This window comes from Coffea arabica, chromosome 7c (genome assembly GCF_036785885.1).
Source record: "Coffea arabica cultivar ET-39 chromosome 7c, Coffea Arabica ET-39 HiFi, whole genome shotgun sequence".
Lineage (NCBI taxonomy): Eukaryota > Viridiplantae > Streptophyta > Magnoliopsida > Gentianales > Rubiaceae > Coffea > Coffea arabica.
In genome coordinates, this window is record NC_092322.1 from 38632010 (window position 1) to 38638042 (window position 6033).

Below are 6033 nucleotides of genomic sequence, written 5' to 3' on the forward strand. Positions count from 1 at the left end.
TTATATCTTACATGAGTAGCCAAATTTTTAGATCTAGGGAGTAGATGAAACTTATGGTTATTTGATATGAAGTGAATATGGTTTACACTTGTTACACCTTGTATTAACTTGTCTATTTGTGCATGCTTACCACTTGTTGTTGCTTGATCACCAATAACAAACTCGAAGTTGTTATTATTCAATGAAATTTGGTAATAATGATGGAACAACAGGAGTAAAGCTTGAGTAATAGACTCATGAGAATAGAGGTACACTTAAGTGGATTAAACTTGCATTTCATGAAGGAACAAGAGTAGAACTAGTTATTCACCATGAGAATAGGGGAAACTAGACTATTCTAGACCATTTCATCATGAAAATGAGATTTGATAATATTGGAAATGAATCCCTAGTTAAACAAGGGTTGTAACAAGAGGTAAATCTATTCATTTGTGTTGTTTATGCCATAAGTGGAATCTATATCCCTAGACTCCAGTTTTTAGTGAATTTTCTCCTTTGTATCTTGCAAGAATCTAGTTAGAGTTAGTTAGTTAATGGTAGCTATAACCTTTTCTACTCCAATTTATTGTTAGTCTAAATAATAGAGTAAGTAAGGACATAGTACTTGAAAAATCGCCCTCCGTGGGATCGACCCAATATTTTTCCTAATCTACTAATTTGACCTGTATACTTGCAGTCCAAATAGATAAATCAAATGCCCGTCAAGTTTTTTGGCGCCGTTGCCAGGGAGTGGCAATGTTAGGACCTAATTAACTTTATTAATTTAGACATTATTTGTATTTACTAGTCAAACTGTTTATAGTTAAGTTAGGATTTTTATTAGTTTTTGTTGATTAATTGCTACATAATCTCTTTTATTTTTGTTTGTAGTGTATGCATCAGGCGTTACGGGTAGTAGTACCTTTTGATTCGGAAATTGAAAGGACACTACGTAAACTAAGAAGGCATGCACTACAACAACAAGAAGAAGAGGTTCAACCAATAGAGGGAATTGCAATAGAGTTACCTTTTGAAGAAGAAATGACGGAAAACGAAACAAATAGGCGAACTCTAAGGGATTTCGCTCTATCGGAAACTCAAGTATCCCAAACAAGTATAGCGCGGCCGATGGTAAATGTTAATAATTTTGAGATTAAACCATCATTAATCCAAATGGTGCAACAATCTCAATTTGGAGGTAATGCCGTAGAAGATCTAAATGCACACTTAGCCACATTTTTGAAGATATGTGATACTATTAAAATGAATGGAGTTAGTGAGGATGCAATAAGGCTAAGGTTGTTCCCATTTTCATTAAGATATAAAGCTAAAATTTGGCTACATTCTTTTGCCCCTAATACCTTCACCACTTGGAATGATTTATCTAGGGCATTTATGAATAAATATTTCCCACTGGGTAAAATAGCTAAGCTTAGAATGGAATCACTAGTTTTAGTCAATTTGATGGTGAATCGTTGTATGAAACTTGGGAACGGTTTAGAGAGTTGCTTCGGAGATGTCCACATCATGGACTTTCCAATTGGCTCATTGTACAAACCATTTATAACGGTTTATCTTTCTCTACTAAAATGACTATTGATGTAGCTGCAGGTGGTGCTTTAATGGATAAATCACCCGAAGAACCTCAAAGTTTGATTGAAGAAATGGCGGCCAACAACCACCAATGGGCTAATGAAAGAGGTAATCCAAGGCGACCGGCAGATATGATTGAAACTAATGCTATCAACATGCTTAGTGCACAAATAAACAATATGATGCAAATGTTACGTCGTCAAACCGGATGTGGTCCGAGTTCTTCTACTAATACACATGTTGCTTGTTGTTCTATATGTGGAGGAGAACATGACCCTAACAAGTGTGTTGATGTTGAGTAGGCTCAATTTGTTAATAATTACAACAGGAATGCTTAAAACAATCCATACTCAAATACATATAATCTGGGGTGGAGAAATCATCAAAATTTTGGATGTGTGGTGGTAAAATTGGCCAAAGGAACATCAGAAAAGTTGGACCAATTGACCGGGATGTATAGAAATTTGGAGGTTCAAATTGGTCAAATCGCCAACTCTATTAACAATAGAAACCCTGAAGAATTGCCAAGTAAAACTGAAATCAAACCGAGAGAGCATGTCAATGCTATCACTCTTAGAAGTGGTAGAATAGTTGAGGGACCTAAGGTTGGCAATTCAAGTGGTGAACAATATAAGGAGCAAGCAGTTGAAGGGTAGAAAGAAAGCTGAAATGATCATATTGTCATTGATATTGATGCACTTCCCTCCAAGTTAAATTCTAACATGATTCCTTTTCCTCACAGGTTGAAGAAAGATCGAAAGGATAGGGAGTTTGACAAGTTCCTTAAAATTTTTAAACAATTGCACATTAACATTCCTTTCATTGATGCTATTACACAAATTCCCTTTTATGCTCGTTTCTTGAAGGATATCATGTCAAAAAAGAGAAAGCTGGTGGATAATGAAATGATAGCGTTAATGGAAGAGTGTAGTGCATTGATTACGAACAAACTCCCTCCTAAATTGAAAGATCCGGGAAGCTTTTCTATTCCTTGCACTATTGGTCAATTGCATTTTTCTAATACTTTATGTGATTTAGGTGCAAGTGTATCACTTATGCTGCTATCAGTTGCCCGGTGATTAGGACTTTAAGAGCTTAAAACTACCAATATCACATTGCAGTTGGCAGGTCGGTCAATTACATATCCAATTGGTATTTTAGAAAATGTGCTTATGAGGGTAAGACAATCTAAATTACCCGTGGATTTTGTTGTCTTAGATATTGAGGAAGATGTGAAAATGCCAATTATTCTAGGAAAACCATTTTAACCACTACACGAACCATTTGATGTGGAAAAAGGTAAGCTTTTATTCTGAGTTAATGGTGAGGAATTGGAATTTAATTTGATTAATAAAGAAGGGGGTATAGAGCCTATTGCTTTTGTTTCTAATATGCCATGTGACGAAAAGGGTAACCAGGAATTGAGTGAAGATGTGAAATCTATAAATTTCCTTGGTACTAACTTCAATGGTGTAGGAGCAAAGGAGACGAGGACAAGGATGGAAGTTGGCTTAATAAATTCGCCATTCCAAAAAGGAATAGGTGAAAAGTTAAGTCGACTCGAAAAAGGCAAGCAAATTCTACTTCAAGGTGAAGTCGAGCCTTTATATGGCAAGTCTAATACTCCTTCTTGGCATTTGAGGAAGTTGGACGATGGTAATACATGCATGACTCGTCACACGATGGAATGGCTCGAGAGTTTTGACTCGTGGGGAGAAAGTCACTCCCCAAAGACATAAAAAGATCCAAACCTTTTGAGTCGAGTCAACGACTATAAACAAAAGCGCTAGTTGGGAGGCAACCCAATGTTTTTGTTAAATATGTTAATTTGGTATGATTTTATGTTTAACACGTGTAATTAAGTTAGTTTGTTATTTTTGTGTTATAGGTTTGGTAAATGGAGAAAAAGATGACCATTTGAGGTGGAAAATGCGAAATTTGATCAAGGAACTCAATCCCGCGATTTGCGTTAAGGGTGTATTTGATCCATTAAAAAGGGGTACCATGGCTAGAGGAAAACAGGTTGTATATTCGTCCTCCGGTAGTGATGATAGTGAGGTTAGTAAGGAGGTTGAAGTAAGTGAGGAGGAGAGGTCACCTTCTCCTCAACCGGTTAGCCAACAACCGAGTGAGGGCACTTCTCATAGTGCCGCAGCGTCCTTTTTTTACAGTGCCAGGTTTTCTACTCTGAGGAATCAAAAGTGGCACGAGGAGCACGCTGATTTGAAATTTATTTTTGAGATGCACGTGAGTCCAGAAGTTGAAATGGTTTGTTGCATTTCAGAGGCGTTCGATCAACTTGGTTGGGTGCCAATTCTCACCTTCCCGACTTACTACTATCCGGACTTGGTGCGCGAGTTCTACGCCAACATTGAGTAAAAAGCGCGCCATAGTGGTGAGATGTGGAATCTTGGGTGCGTGGGAGAGACGTATAGTCGTGTCACGTGAGCGCCTGGATGGTATCTTGGGGTGTAGTGATCAAGGCCGGGTGGTCGACTTGAAAAAGGGATTAGTTGCACCAAATAGACGGTGGGATCTGTCACAGGCCATGAATAGGTTTGGTCTTGAGTACCAACCTTTTCAATCCTCAAGAAAGGAGATAATGTTAGCGAGTGTTTTCGAATCTCGCCACCATCTCATTATCTACATGATGGCCCACAACATCATACCTAAGAAGACGGGGCATACGGAGGTCTGCAAAAGTGACATTTATTTTCTCGATTATATGTTTCACAATCAGAACTCCTCCTATGCTCGGATTCCCCTGCCGAACATAATCATTAGTCATATAAGGTCTACAGCGAGGCAGTGGACAACTTCGTTCAAATTGCTATTTCATCGTCTCTTCTCTTTGGTGTTCGAGCATTTGGAAGTTAATTTTTAGGGTATACGGCGGCAATTTGTTATGCCTAGAACCGAATTATTGGCTTCTATCATTCGTCGTCTAGGTATTGGCACGGAAAACATCCCTCGACCTGGTCGGGAAAGATGACAAAAGGTTTTGACATGCTCAAGGAGAAGCTGGGCCGTCTACCGTGGCACCACCACCTCCTCTGCCGATGCATTCCTCCCAATCCAATTAGCAGTGACTTTTTGGATGCTTGGACAACATTGAAAACCAGCTTGCCGGAATGAGCACCTGCCTACTCCGCATTGAAGATCATCTCAGTATCCATCCATTTCCCACGGGCGATGAAGAGGATGATTGAAGTTGCACCTCTAGATTCATCTTTTCTTTCTTTTATTTCTAGTTCTTTTAATTGTCGTATTAACGGATGTTTAACTTGTCCTTTTTCTCTTCCATTTCATCTTTGGAACAATGTGAGTAAATTTTATGTATTTTGGCAACGGTTCGTGATTCATGGTTGATCTGGATCTCAACCATTGTACTGGGGAATACTTCTTTCTAGCTTTTGTTTCTTTTCTTTCCCTACACATTGAGGACAATGTGTATTTTAAGTATGGGGGAGGAAATGTATGGTACTTGTAGTATTTTTGTGTTTAATGTTTGGACATGTTATTGGAAATATTTCTTGTGCTTAAATGTCGTCTCTTTTGGGTTTGTTGGCAGCCAGTTTTGTCCAATTTTAAGGGAAAACTCTGTCAAAATTTTTTTAAAATCTTGTCCAAAATTACAAAATTGCCCCAAAAAGTTTCACTTTTTACGATTTTATCCAAGGGTAACGAGTTTCACACTATTAGTAGTTCAAATTCCTTCTATTTTTGAGATAGATATATGTGACTTGAGAACTTCTTTCTCATTTAATTTGGAAATGACTATTATGTGATTATAATTTTTGCATTTGTAAGAAAGTATATCTAATAAAGTGGTGAAAATTATGCTTACATTTTACATGTTTAGTAAAATTTCTTCTCTTTACTCGATTTTACATAGTTGAGTGATTAATATGGTCAATAAGTGTAACACTCTTCTCATGATTATTCTTTTGAGGGATTGTTTATTATCTTACTTAAAAGAAAAAGCAAGTAGAAAAAAAATGAATGATATAAAAAAAATTGAAAATAAAGAAGAAGAAAGAGGAAAAGAGAATAATAATTGCTCTACTCCAATGGTTCTTGTACTTAATAGTTGGGAGTTTTCAACTAAAAATGTTGACTTTCGTGTAAAACGGTACTTGAATTAAGAGTATGCAAGGCAACTTGAGTATGTGAAGTGTTGAGTAACCGGTGATTTTCATCTAAAAATGTCGATCCTCACGTCAAAAGGCACTTTCACAACTTGAGTAATATTTAGCTATATTATATGAATAAATCCCTCCCTAAGTTGAATAAGAAGATGATCATGGGATTAGATAGCATTTTTATTGACCATACGAGTTACTTACTTGTGACATTGGGTAAATGTGAGAAATTGAGTTGAACTAGCATAATTAAGGTATAATTAACTCTTCTTTACTTAATATTATGAGTACTTGAGGATTAATGAATGATTGCTTAATG

At 36.9% G+C, this 6033-nt stretch overlaps 1 non-coding gene across 1 annotated transcript; it reads right to left on the minus strand.

The window, feature by feature from the left end:
• Positions 1 to 1407: 1407 nt before the first annotated feature.
• LOC113700247 (small nucleolar RNA R71) lies at positions 1408 to 1513 on the minus strand. Its single transcript, XR_003450591.1, has one exon. It is a non-coding gene; the product is annotated as a small nucleolar RNA R71 (small nucleolar RNA).
• Between the last annotated feature and the right edge of the window lie 4520 nt (positions 1514 to 6033).